We start from the raw sequence: 14,832 nt of genomic DNA on the forward strand, positions 1-14,832 counted from the left end.
TATCTCAAAAGGTAATCTTATAAGGAATCTTAGAAGGTTCACACACCTAAACTTTTATGTATGAAAAACAATCAGTCACCTATACTTCAAACCCTCGGGGTGCATACCCATTTGTCAACAGTTTTTTTATATCAGGAAGCTGAGGGCAGAAATGGGTACAAGGAATTAATCATCATCTTTGATCACCAACCAATCCTATCAAGAAAGGCGCGTCAGCTAATAATAGTTGGGTTGCTTTGTTCTTGTTCCTTGACCTCACTGAGTTCCTCACTCAGCCTTTCTAAACTTTGGATGGTTTCCTCGGGTTTTTTCACCTCAAAGCTATTCACAAAAACATCTTAATATAACCTTAAGTTATTTTTTTAAAGCTTTGTTTCAGCTATGATGCACACTGAAACCTGTGAACATACCTCTCAATATTAAGATTAAAAGAACTTGAACTAGCTGGGCTTCTGGGACTCAGCTGTTTTTCTTAATCATTAACCTAAACCACAGTCTATATGGCTCCTCAAGAGAAACTAGCTGTGTGACATTTCCTTGTTCTTATTTTCTGTCCTCTGCAGGCCCTGCTTTATCAGGGGCGGGAGCAACAGCGTATCTTGCTTTGACCTATATTAGTTTTTCTACTAAGCTAACGTCTATCATAATCAATTACTATGTTTATTAAAGACCCTCGATCATCAAAATCCTATTTAAACTAACACTATTATTGTATAAAATCATTGCTTCCGTTAAACAGTACAGCTTAGGAGGATATAATCTTCATAATAATCCACAGGTAAAAATGCCCAGTAGAACAGGATATTTCCATGAGCTCATCGCACTACATTTCGGGCGGTAGGGATCTCCCCACATCCATTCACACCATGCCAGATACCAGAGAAAAAGAGCAGCGGCAAATATGTGAAGACACAGCAGTAGCAAGGGACATTCTGGGGCCGAAGCCCTCAGGGCCTTGCCCGTCATCAGTGCCTTGCATGCTGGTGGGCAGATCCCCTGTAGTCAGTTACCACCTGCTGCTCCTCAGCACTATGAAGAGAGGTGGAACTGGAAGCACTTCAGCAGTGAGAAACACCCTGATGTGAGATCTCGACACAGGCACCCGAGACCTGGTGATGTCTGGGCCCCTGCTGCAGTTGAGGGCCATGTCTGGGTTTGTCCTGATGAAGCTGGGGTCTGTGTTGATGTCAGTAGCCCGTACTATCACTGAAGACTATGAGGATGTCTAGGGTCTGAACTGCAACCAGAAGCCATATAGATGTCTGAAGGGCCCCCTGAGCTGGCTCCACTCCCCCTACCTCACCAGCCACCACATGGTACCAGTGGTGAAGTGGACTTGGGAGAACCAGCCCAGCCCCTTGCCTGCTGACACACTTGGGAGAGTGGCCCCGCCCCTCGCCTGGGCCTAGTAGGAGAGCTGGCCCTGGAGTCATGAGTGCAGAAGAGCCAGACATGACGGCATGGTCCTTTCCCTTGCCCAGGTGGTGCGGGAGAGCTGGCCCCAGAGGTGTGGACATGGGAGAGTGGGGTAGCTGGCCCTACCTCTCACCTGGCCCTAGGGGTAACCAGCTATGGTGGCCTGGATGCAGGAAAGCTGCTAGACTGACCAACTCAACCACCACCCAGGCCCTGATCCAGGCCTTCGAATTGTCCACCCTAACATCTTCCCAATCTAGGACTAGCTGGAAGGTGTGAAGGGGCTGGCCCTAGGGCTCCATAACTACAGGATCTGCCCAACTCCCTCCACCACATACACACATTCAGGAAAAGAGCAGAGTCTGTATGAGGGTCCAGTATTGATGTTGTTGCAGAAGCCAGAGGCCTTGAACTACCCTAAGGACTCGTTACAATGAACATTCACAAGTAAAGCTGTTTGGACTGACTGGGCAAAAGGGTATACTGCATGACACACCAAAACTTCCAATGCCACTACAACAAACGAATATATGATGGAGATGTGGGGAAGACAGAGGAATGGAATGGTACGTGCACAGAGTACTGCAGTTGATAGAGCAGCAAATTGTTGACCATAGCGGTCAATGAGATTTGTTTTGTTTTTTAACTTTTGAGGGGGAGGCTAAAAGGGTGGAGGGCAGATATTGAAGGACCAGGAAATGAATGGGATTAGGATACATGATATGAAATATTCAAAAATTCAATTTAAAAAGTTATGTTTAAAAAAAAAGAAAAAGGGGGGAAAGCAACTAGCAATTTGGACTTGGGCTTAAAATCTTTTGAATTTTAGATCTAAGTATCTATCTCAACCCTTGTCTGCTGGACTGAACAATAAAAAAAGCAATGTAGCCAACATAAAAAGCAATCTGGTAGGCTGGGTATGGTGGCATATATAGTTAAATCCAGTACTTGTGGGGCAGAAGCAGGCAGACTTCTGTGATTTTGAGGTCAGCCTGATCTACATAAGCAGTTCCAGGACAACACATACCCTGTCTACCTCCCCAGAATCTACGGTGAAGAGAGAGACCCAACCTCCTCTTGCAGGCTGCAATATAATAGAGATTCAGCTGTATATTAAAGCTATTGTTGGTTAAATCGGCACTGCTGCTCCTCATGGCTGGCTGCCACCCACGGCGGCCATGCTGACGGAGGAGAGTGCTGGGGGAGGAATCACAGGCCATGGTTACATTTTTAGAGCTTTATTGGGAGAGAGGGGAGAAGAGAGAAGGAGAGAGAGGAGTGGGGAGAGTGAGGGAGAGTGAGAGAGAGAGACTGCACAGAAGGAAGCAGCGGAAAGGAAAGAGGGAAGAGGAAGGGCATACAGAGGGCCCACCTGCTTTTTAGGCTGGGATGCCGTTGATGGCTGATGACGTATTTAAGGATTGAATCCTTACATCCCAGACTTTCCCTTATTATAAAAAAGCAGGTAGATGGGACTAGGGGCGTCATTCCTCTCAAAAACTGCTTCCAGCTGACTTTTGGATGTTGGTTGGCTCTGGGGGGATTGGAGAAGGGGAGTTTTCCGAGGTAGACAGGAGTTGTGGGAAACTATCTGCTGTCTGTTTGCTCTGGAGACATGTATCCCTCTTGGCTGTGGCTGGGAACTTTCTGTTTGACAAGATGTTGATGATCTCTGGACTCCGGTTCTGTGGTGGTCCTGTACCATTAGCTGAACAGTGAGTTAGAACAGGGAACTGGGAAGAGAAAAGCTTGTAATGAGTGGGTGGAGTTAAGGTGAGTTAGGGCAAGTGGTAGAAACCGCCCAAGCCCGCCCATTTGAGCCAGCCCACTGCTGGCAAAAGTCAGACAGAAAAGGTTGCATGTAGCAGATGCAGAAGTGGGGAAGGAGAAGGGTTTAGAACTTTAGCAGAAAGCTTGGAGATAAAGTAATTCTTATTTGCCCGTTCGCTGGCAGAAGTTCCCGCGACGCTGTTATGCGGCCAGGTTGACACTGTTATGTGGCCAGGTTTACCAGTGCCCGCCCCTATCTGCCAATGTATTGTATCTGCCCCTTTGTCTCATGGCTGTAGCCGAGATTAAAATAAAAAATTAAAATAACAAACCAGGATCAGATTCCAATCTCAGGCGTCCCCGAGGAGTGAAGAGAGATCTAAGAATCAGCTCAAGTTCGCCATCCTCTTCCTCAAGGGATGGGGAGGGCTGCGGCTGCACGGCAGTTGGTCCACTGTTGGACCCTAGACAGCATTGACCACCTCGTCAGGAGCGAAAATGTGCCTCCCGTTGCCAGTACAGCCCGAGGACAACCCCCGGGGTGTCCGTCGCAAAGAATATAGCTCAGACTACAGCCACGAGAACGGCGGACTCACTCACCGTGAAGAATCATGGCGGTAGCAGTAGTGGCAGCTGTGTAGGGGTCCAGCGGAGGTGAGGGACGCGCACTCTCGAGGTCTCGCTGGATGGAGAAAGAGGTGGCAAGTGGCAGCAGTCAGCAGGTCTTTGGTGGGTCTATCCTGGGTTTCCACACCAATGTTGGTTAAATTGGCGCTGCTGCTCCTCCTCTTGGCTGGCTGCCGCCCACGGCGGCCATGCTGACGGAGGAGAGTGCTGGAGGTGGAATCACAGGCCATGGTTACCTTTTTAGAGCTTTATTGGGAGTGGGGAGAGAGGGAGAGAAGAAGAGAGAGAGACCGTGCAGAAGGAAGGAGCGGAAAGGAAAGAGGGAAGAGGAAGGGCACACAGAGGACCCACCCGCTTTTTAGGCTGGGATGCCGTGGAAGGTTGGTGACATAATTAAGGACTGAATCCTTACAGCTATACCTAGAAATTTCAAGGCATTTTTCTAGAGGAAGCCATTGATCATGGACTATTTGGTGTTATTTAGCTTTTAATATTTCAGCTGTCTTCTGCTATGCAATTCTTGTGGGCCCACATACGACTAGACCATTTTGGCAAACAGCTAAGCTTCTCAGAAGCTGATCCCCTGGGTCCTAACACCCCTACAGGGCCTAGGAGACAGGCAGGCAGGAGATCATAGCTTTGTTTCTTGTGCAAGTGAAGCTCAGGCCATCCATCGCTTGCCTTCAGGCCTAGTGGCTTTCCAGAGCAATTGACTCAGAACACAGGAGGTTTTTGCATATCCAGGTGGAGTGAAAGGTGGGACAGGATTCCTGGCAAGACAGAAACAGATGACCAGAGAGAAAAGAAGACAGACATTCTGTAGAGGGTAAGGCAGATCTCTTGTAGAGTTTTCTCAGAGCCAGGAGTAAGGAGCTAGGAAGGAGAGATGGAGGACAAAGGACCAGAGGACAAAGACAAGGTCAAAAGCATAAGAGCTTAGTTAGGACAATGAGAGGACAGGAAAAGTAGGTACAGAGAGGATCTGAATGTCAGGATGGAACTGAAGCTGTGTAGATAGAATTTTTGTCATAGAGGAATAAAGTAAACAGACAAAGAGCTTGGTGTACATAGATTCTCTTCCCTTAGATATTCCCACACCAGATGTAGCATCTTCCCAGGACTCTGGGAGGAATTTTCTCAGGGCTGGCCCAAGGGAAAATTCTGTTAACCTCAAAAAGTTGTCTTTTGACCTCCTCATGTATCCTGTGGTACCCATGCCATGTGCTCATACTCTGGCAATAATGATAATAGCAATGATAGTGATGATGATGATAATAGTAGTAATAAATAAAATTTAAATAAAATAAAGCAATCAGGTACACCACCTGTCATCTTTGTCAAACTCCAGTAGAGAACAGTTCCAAGAGGATCTGACATTTTCTTCTGCCTTCCTCAAGTGCCACACGCATGTGGTGCACAAACATACATGCAGGTAAAACACCTATATACTAAAATAAAAACAAATCTCAAAAATATTTTAAGTAAAGTCATACATGCTGGTGTATGCCTTCACTACCCTCACTTAAGAGGCAGTTAAGTGTGGTGGCAAGTGACTGTAATCCTATTTCTGTGGGGGCAGGAACAGGAAGATCTCTGGGGCTCCAAGCAGCCAGTCTAGACTAATTTGCAAGCCTAGACCTCAGTCAGTGATCCCTTGCTGTGGGACGGTCTGTATGTCAAATTGCTCTCATTGATCAATAATAAAACACTGATTGGCCAGTGGTCAGGCAGGAAGTAGGTGGGACAAGGAGAGAGGAGAATTCTGGGAAGCGGAAGGCTGAGGCAGAGAGACACTGCAGCCGCCGCCATGACCAGCAGCATGTGAAGACGCCAGCAAGCCACCAGCCACGTGGCAAGGTATAGACTTATGGAAATGGTTAATTAAAGATAAAAGAAGAGTTAGCAAGAAGCCTGCCACGGCCATACAGTTTGTAAGCAATATAAGTCTCTGTGTTTACTTGGTTGGGTCTGAGGGGCTGTGGGACTGGCGGGTGACAGAGATTTTTCCTGACTGTGGGCAAGGCCGGAAAACTCTAGCTACAAATGGCGTCCAACGTGTTGGCAAGAGTTTCTACCTAAAACCTGAGAAAAGAGTCTAAAATGGAGCCAAAAACAGCTTCCTAATTGTCTCTCTCAAATGAGCGGCAGCTGCCGGTTTGAGTTACTGGCGGGTTCCTAGCGTGCGAGCTCGATCTGCAGTATGGCAGGAATGAGGTCTCTGCAAATGGCACATTAAGCTGTGTGGTGGATTTAGCCTTTGCTAGTACAAAACAAAAAAAAAAGAGATTTCTGGACTACACACTGCTTTGATAAAAGCATAGACCCAGGATGGCTCCCAGAGCTGGTGGAAAACATACCACCGCCATTTGGGGAAGCTGAAGTGGGTGGAGCCAGCAGCCACAGTGCCGTTTCAGGCTCAAAAGGCTGCAGTTTAAAGCAATAGGCTCAAGGTAATATAAAAAATAAGCCACGTAAAGATGGCTACCACACAGAGAATCTGGATTATGTTCTCTTTGATATTCGTAACTGAAGAGAAATATTTGATTGCAAAAGCTGTTGAGTTATGCCAAAATGTGTATTTTAAAGATACCTTAACTTCAAAATTTGGATGTAAGGATATGTTGCTTTGGAAAGGAGGCTCTGCTTTTGTTTCCACAGAAAGCCAGAGGCTATGGATTTGTTCCAGATTAAGATACATCAGGTTTGACCAGCCAAGACCACCTGAAAGGTCTCCGATGACACCATGGCCCAGATGATCCAACATCCAGAATCGTTTCAAGGCAACTGGCTCAGACGATACGGTCTCACGGACTACTCCATGATCCTAAAATTTTCTTTGTGTCCCCATAAGATACAGCGCCCCCCTCCAGCAGGAAGTAGTAAGAGAAGCTACGTCCAAATTCCCAAATATACCAAGCTGACTTTGGAGATGTGTAAAAGTTAAAACCTTCCTTTTAAAAAAAAAAAGAAAGGGGAAGTGCTGTGGGACGGTCTGTATGTCAAATTGCTCTCATTGATCAATAATAAAACACTGATTGGCCAGTGGTCAGGCAGGAAGTAGGTGGGACAAGGAGAGAGGAGAATTCTGGGAAGCGGAAGGCTGAGGCAGAGAGACACTGCAGCCGCCGCCATGACCAGCAGCATGTGAAGACGCCAGCAAGCCACCAGCCACGTGGCAAGGTATAGACTTATGGAAATGGTTAATTAAAGATAAAAGAAGAGTTAGCAAGAAGCCTGCCACGGCCATACAGTTTGTAAGCAATATAAGTCTCTGTGTTTACTTGGTTGGGTCGGAAAACTCTAGCTACAATCCCTTCTCAGAAAGAAGGTAGAGACTGTCAGGAGGTCAGCAGGTTAATGCACCTGTTGCCAAGCCAGAGGCTCTGGGTTCAGTCTCCAGTACCCATAGGATAAGAGGAGGGAGCCAGCTCCTGAGTATTGTTCTGGAACTTTTTTTGTTTTGTTTTGTTTTTTGTTTTTTGTTTTTGTTTTTTTGTTTTTGTTTTTCGAGACAGGGTTTCTCTGTGTAGCTTTGCGCCTTTCCTGTGACTCACTTGGTAGCCCAGGCTGGCCTCGAACTCACAGAGATTGGCCTGGCTCTGCCTCTTGAGTGCTGGGATTAAAGGCGTGCGCCACCACCGCCCGGCTGTTCTGGAACTTATGAGCCATGGCACATACATAGATACACATTGTCGGTTATTTGTGGTGCTCTAACCTTGCGAGGAAACATCATGAAACATGACAGAATCCACTAACAAGAGTTTTATTAGAGCTGAGCGGTAGTGGCGCACGCCTTTAGTCCCAGCACTCGGGAGGCAGAGGCAGGCGGATCTCTGTGAGTTTGAGGCCAGCCTGGACTACCAAAGGCGCAAAGCTACGCAGAGAAACCCTGTCTCGAAAAACCAAAAAAAAAAAAAAAAAAAAAAAAAAAAGATTAAAAAAAGGGCCTGGAGAGATGGCTCAGAGGTTAAGAGCACTGACTGTTCTTCCAGAGGTCCTGAGTTCAATTCCCAGCAACCACATGGTGGCTCACAGCCATCTGTGATGAGATCTGGTACCCTCTTCTGGCCTGCAGTCACATATGATGTATACATAATAAATAAATAAATCTTTTAAAAAAAAAAAGAGTTTTATTAAGATAAGGGAGAGAGACAGATGTGCACAGGCCTGTGGAAAGGACATGTGAGTAAAGATTGAACCGGGAATCACGGCACGGGCTTATAAATGCTGGGCTATGGCTGCGCACACAGACCCATGTGGCTATTCCACACATGCACGTAGATCACATGGTTGCACTGCACGCTTTACACAACCATGCAAAGCCATGGGGTCCTGGTCATGCTAGATGTTTTGACCCCGGAAATAACTAGGCAGAGTTGACTAGGTTCCAGCAGGCATGAGCAACCATGTCCAACCATGGGGGCATGTTTTGAATCCATATCACACATGAGCTTTTGCTGTGGGATGTTCTGTATGTCCTGTGGGAGCCCGTTCTCAGGTTCCTTGTGGCTTTACCCAGCAGGTCCGAATAGAGGATGATTAGGACCGAGGGCCTGAGTGCAGGTGTCTGAGATGGTCTGTATGTCAAGTTGCTCTGATTGGTCAATAAATAAAACCTGATTGGTCGTGGCTAGGCAGGAAGTATAAGTGGGACTAACAGAGAGGAGAAAAGAAAGAACAGGAAGGCAGAAGGAGTCACTGCCAGCCACTGCCAGGACAAGCAGCATGTAAAGACGCCGGTAAGCCACGAGCCACGTGGCAGGGTATAGATTTGTGGAAATGGATTAATTTAAGCTATAAGAACAGTTAGCAAGAAGCCTGCCACGGCCATACAGTTTGTAAGCAATATAAGCCTCTGTGTTTACTTGGTTGGTTCTGAGCGGCTGTGGGACTGGCGGGTGACAAAGATTTGTCCTGACTGTGGGCCAGGCAGGAAAATTCTAGCTACAAGCTTTTGAGTGAGTACACACACACACACACACACACACACACACACACACACACACACACGCACAAATACTAAATAGATATAATATAATTTAAAAATTAAAAGATGAAAAAAAGCAGCTGGGCGGTGGTGGTGCATGCCTTTAATCCCAGCACTTGGGAGGCAGAGCCAGGTGGATCTCTGTGAGTTCAAGGCTAGCCTGGTCTACAAAGTGAGATCCAAGACAGGCACCAAAACTACACAGAGAAACCCTGTCTTGAAAAAACAACAACAAAAAAGATGAAAAAAGCTGGGCATTGCTGGCACACATCTTTAATCTCAGCACTTAGGAGGCAGAGGCAGTTGGATCTCTGAGTTCGAGGTCAGCCTGATCTACAGAGAGAGCTCCAAGACAGGGCTACAAAAAGAAACCCTGTCTTGAAAGAGCAAAAGCAAAAACAAAATTAAAAGGTGAAACAAAGTGGATACTAGTCCTAAGGAACAGCATTTGGTATTTGACTTCCACATATGTATGCACACATGCACATGCACACACATGTACATAGACATATACTCATACACACAAATAAGAAAATTTACTTTAGGCAATCTAATTGTTATTTTGGGGGGGGTTGAGACAGGGTTTCTCTGTGTAGTTTTGGAGCCTGTCCTGGAACTCACTCTGTGGACCAGGTTGGCCTCAAACTCACCACCCAGATTTCTAATTATTCTTTTTCTTCAAAGACTAGAGCAATTTTGGTCAATGTTTATCAAGGTTCTTTGTCTAGGCTGGCCCTTTCCTTTCCTCATCCAGCCAAATTTGAGGGAAAAGCCACGTGTAGTATTTAACTGTTCAAGGGAAACAATGGTGACCAAGACACAAATATCCCCTGCCTATGCCTTTATCTCAATTCTTATCTGCTATATATAAGAAAAATAAGTAAATATATAGCAGATAACTGTCAAGAAACAAAATAAGGCACAGGGAAGGAAACAGAGTACATTATATTATATAGTGACTAACAGAATATACACCCATAGTCCCTCAAACATTATTTCCAGTGTGTGTGTGTGTGTGTGCGTGTGTGTGTGCGCGCGCGCGCGAGCACTCATATACATTTGTGTACACAGAGGTCAGGTGACAACTTCTGAGAATCAGTTCTTGCCTGCCCTGTGGGATCCAGGGACAAAACTCAGGACATCAGGCTTATAGTCAAATGCCAAGATGATCCATCCCCCCTGCCCAAATATTACTATTACTTTTTAAAAATTTTTATCTATCTGTCTGTCTGTCTGTCTATCTATTTATTCGCCTGCACAGTGAGATTCTGTCAAAATAAATACAATTGAGGGAGGGGCCCACAGAAGAGAGGGCCCATTTAACAGTACAGTCTGCTCTTCCATGTATGGTGGCTCACAACCATATGTAACTCTGAGTGCAGGGGATCTGATGCCCTCTTCTGGCCTCCACATGCAATCAAAACACCCATATACATAAAATAAATTCACATCAATCCTTCCACCACAGCCTCTAAGATGCTTGGATTATAGACTCGAGACACTTAGCAAATGTCTAGATTTAAAAGGGCGAAAGAGGGGCTGGAGAGATGGCATAGTGGTTAAGAGAACTTGGTACTCAACAGGCAGTCGTGGCGCACACCTTTAATCCCACACACTTTAATCCACAGTCAGAAGCAGGGGGATCTCTGAGTTTGAGGCCAGCCTGGTCTACAGAGCTGGTTCCAGGACAGCCAGGGTTACATAGAAAAACCCTGTCTCAAAACAAAACAAAACAACAAAAAAAGAAAGATTATATCTCAAGGCAGAAAGAGGAACTGGGGATTGCCTACACTCTTAATTGGTTTATGAATCCCCCATTAAGCTCTGACTATTTTGCTTTGTTTTGTTTGAGACAGGATCTCATATTGTTCAGGCTAGTCTGGAACTGACTACATGTAAGAGGATGACCTTGAAGTGATGATCTTTCTGACTCCACCTCCCAAATGAATCACAGGCATGTCCTGCCACACCCAGAAAAACTTATTCTTAAAGTCCCACTTATTAACATAGCTGCATATTAGGATGGATGCATGGAGCACACATAGAGGATCAAACTTCCAAGACACAAAACACTGGAAGACAAACCACATCCATGCACAGCAACTTCCCCAGTGACTTCCACCAAACATTTATCAAAGAAACTATCAAAATTTCTTAAATTCTTCACATTGGGATGAAAGGACACTGAGGGGGTCCTGGAGGTGGTCATGGCAGGCAGGGAAGCAACCAGAGAAGAGGTGAGAATGAAAACTCAGTTCAGATTGATTTGCCAAACTTTGGGGAGTCTGATGCCAGGCTGTTTTATTACCAACAAATTTAAACACAGTACAATTTTGGGGGAAAGCATCCTAGTGTAATACAATCCCTGGTGCACAGGAAAGCATAATTATAGCAAAAGTCAACTCAGGGTCCATGTCATTTCTTCCAAGAAGATGGCTTCTAAAGGTAGGCTACCTGTATAGCTTAGTGGCCTAGGGAAGCCTGGACTGCATAGTTGCTACTTGCCTGAACTCAATAAAGCCCAAACACTGGCACAAAGAAATCATATAAAGCAGCACAAGACAACAGAAGGTATGGGTGGAGGGCAAGTGTGGGAGCCCAGCTGGGTGACTGGCTCCCACATTTTACGACAAGGTACTCTTAAGGAGAGAGGAATAGAGATATTAGATAGAAGAATAGAGTGGAGAGAAACAGATAGAAACACAGGATAGCCTCAGGAGGGCCTGGATCATTATCCACTGGCCCTTTCTGTCTCTTCTAAAGTGCTATTTATAGGAATGTGAAGGGGTGGAGCAAAAGACCTCCCCTAGCACAGCCAAGTGTAGACCCTTCCAATCACTTTGTGACCATGCACATGGTCAAGCAATCCTGCTGGATGAAGCAAGCACAGATCTCACTAGGAAACATTTGTAGGCCTCTACAACTCTGCCTTCTTAATATAATAAAGGGCCCCTCTGGCCCCTCAGATAGACTGTACCTGTCTTAAATCATTCTTCTTGATTAATCTTACATACATACATTCAGGAAATTATCAAGAAGAAAATTGCCCATTTGGGGGGTACAGAACTTAACTCAGCTCTGGTCCAAGTCCCTACTAAGAGCTTGCATCCACAGTGATCTCCATAGCTGCCACACCTCCCAGTAAAGGACTAGAGGATAATAAAGATGTATATCTTTTTTGGAATGGGTCTAAGGTGACTACAGCAATCTTAGCTGCACTAAGTCCTTTTCAAAACTCTCTCCTAACAGATTTTCAATAAAATATTCAAGAGACTATTTTGATTCCCAGCAGAAACAGTCATTTCAAACACTTTAAAATATTCACTCAAGTAAACAAAACCCATGCTAATTATAAAGACACTTTTAGCTGTTAAGTAGCTTATCTATACAAACTAATTTGATTGTGCAAGGCCTACCCATTTCTAAACAGAAACTTTTAGGAAGAAGACAGAAAAGCTCCCCTAATTATGACACCTTCACTTAAGTATCTGAAGGTAAAGAGTAATAAAAACAATTCTAGTATGAACATCACTATACACTTTTTACAAACTTACATTCAACATTTACACTTTTTACATTCAATATTTACATTTTTACATTCAATTTTTATACTTTTTACAAGCTTATATTCAAAAGGAAACTCTGTTTACACTTTTTACATATTTGCAAGTAGCATGAATATCACTGTACATATTTACACTTTTTACAAACTTACATTCAAAAGGAAATGCTATAGAACTATTTTACAAACTTGAGCAAATATCTAGAAGAATCTCTTTACAGAATTAACTTACATTTAAAAGCAAATTCTATAGGACTATTTTACAAACTTTAACACACATCTAGAAGAGATTTCTTAACTGAATTATTATATTTTCTTTCACCAAGACAGGAAATATGCAAATCATTTCTAAAGTCTGGAGTTCATAGTCAGCTTAGATACCATTCTGAAAGTTTTCTTGATAATTTGAAGCCAGAGCCTAATTCATCAGTGGCTCTAAGCTTGACTGAGGGTAAAATTCCCTTTTCTTAATTTTTTAAAGCTTCTTTTTAAGATTATCATGAGTGTTTCATAGGATAGCCTTGGGAGGGCCTGGATAATTATCCACCAGCCCCTTCTGTATCTTCTAAAGGGCTATTTATAGGAATGCCAGGGGGTGGAGCAAAAGACCTTTCCCTAAGCTCAGCCAAGTATAGACCCTTCCAATTACTTTGTAACCACACATGTGGTCAAGCAATCCTCTAATGCAGCTCTGCTGGGTGAAGCAAGCTCAGATCTCACTAGGAAACCTTTGTGGGCCTCCACAGGCAAGCAGGTAGGTCCTCTGGACTCAGGGAAATTTCCTAACGTAGATGGAGTCTTATTTGCAGTTGCCCCACTTTTACTGCAGCTGAGAGTTCAGAAAAGAATTCCACCTCAGGATTTCCTGTCCTGGGGACCACATGACACACTTGGCTAAACACTGAAGGACGTCCTGCTTCTGTGGAAAATTGGAACCAAGCAGGTTGTTTCTGGTACGGTCCCTCTTCTCAGGGTGTTGCATTCTACACTGGACAGCTATTTTAGGGAACTAAAGTGGGAAGGGAGGAGGTAGACCAGTTCAAGGTTACCTGGAGACCTGTCCTTAAATTTTGACATATGAGAAGTCTTAGTTAGGGTTGTTGTTGCTACGATGAAACACCATGACCAAAGCAACTTGGGAAGGAAAGGGTTTATTGGGCTTATACTTCTACACTGTGGTCCATTATTGAAGGAAGGCAGGAAAGGAGCTCAAACAGGGAGGAATCTGGAGGCAGGAGCTGAAGCAAAGGCTATGGAAGGGTGCTGCTTACTGGCTTGTTCCCATGGCTTGCTCAACCTGCTTTGTTACAAAACCCAGGCCACCAGCCCAGGAATGGCACCACTGGCCATGGGCTGGTCCCTCCCCCATCAATCACTAATTAAGAAAATGTTGCCGGGCACTGGTGGCACATGCCTTTAATCCCAGCACTCGGGAGGCAGAACCAGGCGGATCTCTGTGAGTTTGAGGCCAGCCTGGTCTACAAAGCGAGATCCAGGACAAGCACCAAAACACCACAGAGAAACCCTGTCTCGGAAAAAAAACAAGAAAAAAAGAAAAGAAAATGTCTTCCAGCTGGATCTTATGGAGGCATTTTCTCCATTAAGTTTCCTTCCTTTCAGATGACTCTAGCTGTGTTAAGTTGACATAAAACTAGCCAGCACAAGAATCAACATGATCTATCGCCTTACTAGAAAGGACAGGAATACATGTCTATCTCAAGTAATGAAGAAATGGCATTGGACACAACCCAATAGCCTTTCATGATTGGTATGGTTTGAATATGAAAAGTCTCTCAGGGTTTCGTGTGGTATGTTTGGTCCCTAGCTTGTGCTCTGTTTTCAGAAGCCGTATAAACATTTAGAGGTGTGCCTAGCTGGAGGAAGTAGGTAATTAGGGGTGTGCCTTTGAAAGTTAAATCTATCCTCACTCCTGCTCTTGTCTACCATAAGATGCCCAGCATTGGCCTGGGGAGATATCTCAGGTGGCAAAATATTTGCTGTGCAAGCATGAAAACTTGTGTTTGGATCTCTAGCACTTATATAAAAAGCCAAGCACAGCACTGTACATCTGTAATCCCAGCACTAGGGAGGTAGAGACAGAAGGATTCTTGGGGCTCCCTGGCCAGCCAGTCTAGTCGAACCAGTGAGCTCCAAGTTCAGTGAGAGACTTTATTTCAAAAAAAAAAAAAAAGGTGAAGCATATCTGTAGTGCATATCTTTCATGCCAGCACTCAGGAGGCAGAGGTAGGCAGATCTCTGTAAGTTTGAGGTCAGCCTGTTCTATACAGTAAATTACAGGACGACAAGCTATATAGAGAGACTGTCTCAAAACTGATGTTGACTTCTAGTGCTCTCTTTCTCTTTCTCAAATACACAAACATCTCTGTGTCTGTCTCTCTTTCTCTAACACACATACACATGCATACATGCACACATACACAGACAGACAGGCAGACAGACAGACAGACAG

This window comes from Peromyscus maniculatus, chromosome 10 (genome assembly GCF_049852395.1).
Source record: "Peromyscus maniculatus bairdii isolate BWxNUB_F1_BW_parent chromosome 10, HU_Pman_BW_mat_3.1, whole genome shotgun sequence".
Classification (NCBI taxonomy): domain Eukaryota; kingdom Metazoa; phylum Chordata; class Mammalia; order Rodentia; family Cricetidae; genus Peromyscus; species Peromyscus maniculatus.